Below are 1,038 nucleotides of genomic sequence, written 5' to 3'. Positions count from 1 at the left end.
TAGACACTGACAGCCAGAAGAACAGAAGCAGCAGGATAAGACGGGGCATTATGGCAGGTCCCATTGCCAGCTCCTCACAGGTGATGAATGTTGTTAATGAAGTTAAAATTTATTCATTAAATATTAAAATACAGCATTAAGGATTAATAACGTTTGCTATGTATTTAATTTATTTACTAAGATTTTATTCTACATTATTCCTCCTTTGCAGCATTGCATTGAATTGACAAGGATATCATTTTCTTTAGGAAAGTGACAGGAGACGTCCAGCTCGAAAAGCACCTTCATCTGTTACAGCAACATCAGAGGATTGCAGAGAAGCAGCAAACTGGACAAATGGTGTCAGTACTACAAATACAAAGTCTATCCCATCAGCCCCTCTTGAATGGGAGAGCAGCATGTTTTCAAATTTTCATACAGGATTCATAGACCGTAGTGGACATGAGAGGACGTCAGACGTCAAACATCGCTTGTAAGTTTGTTTGAATATGTCCAGTACTTAACCTGTGTCTGGGAAACCTACTCTACATAGTTTATGTAAACCTTCATTTGAAAAGATGATTTTCAAATATGTCAAAAAGTCAAAAGCTTTTTATTTTTGAGGGATTAAAGCAGTTTATATCAGTTCAAACTCGAGAGGTGAAAGGTGGGAATGATTCTAGGGGTCCACAGGTCCAGGGGGACTCACAACAGTTTCTGAATTTTACATTTAAAAAGGTAAGGGGCCCAAAGCAGTTTACAAGTAGGGGGCCCAGAATTCCTATCCATAACCTTAAATGCAAGCATGAATTAAATATGAGTAAAATCCCTTAAACGTAAAACAGTATGGCTCTAAGACTATGAAATTTGGGTTGATAAAAAGATACTGTTGATATTTTTTCTCAGCTGCAATATGTCAAGTGTGTGATCATTAACTTTTATTGTTTCCTCGCCAGAAAGAATTCGGCACCCAGCCCAAAACTGGATGGACTCCATGTGTTGGAAATGGTTTTGGGTAGTGCACCTAAAATCTTCAACAGATTACATTTTGTATCCTAG

At 37.8% G+C, this 1,038-nt stretch overlaps 1 long non-coding RNA gene across 1 annotated transcript; it reads left to right on the top strand.

Moving 5' to 3' along the window:
* Nucleotides 1-1,032, top strand: LOC107735890 (uncharacterized). Its single transcript, XR_001639539.1, has 3 exons — nucleotides 1-80; nucleotides 249-472; nucleotides 936-1,032. It is a non-coding gene; the product is annotated as an uncharacterized LOC107735890 (long non-coding RNA).
* Nucleotides 1,033-1,038: the final 6 nt, after the last annotated feature.

This window comes from Sinocyclocheilus rhinocerous, unplaced genomic scaffold (assembly GCF_001515625.1).
Source record: "Sinocyclocheilus rhinocerous isolate Xijiao unplaced genomic scaffold, SAMN03320098_v1.1 C36351847, whole genome shotgun sequence".
In the NCBI taxonomy this organism is placed as follows: Eukaryota; Metazoa; Chordata; class Actinopteri; order Cypriniformes; family Cyprinidae; genus Sinocyclocheilus; species Sinocyclocheilus rhinocerous.
Note: the sequence above shows the minus strand (reverse complement) of the source record. Positions and strands in the feature narration are given on the sequence as shown.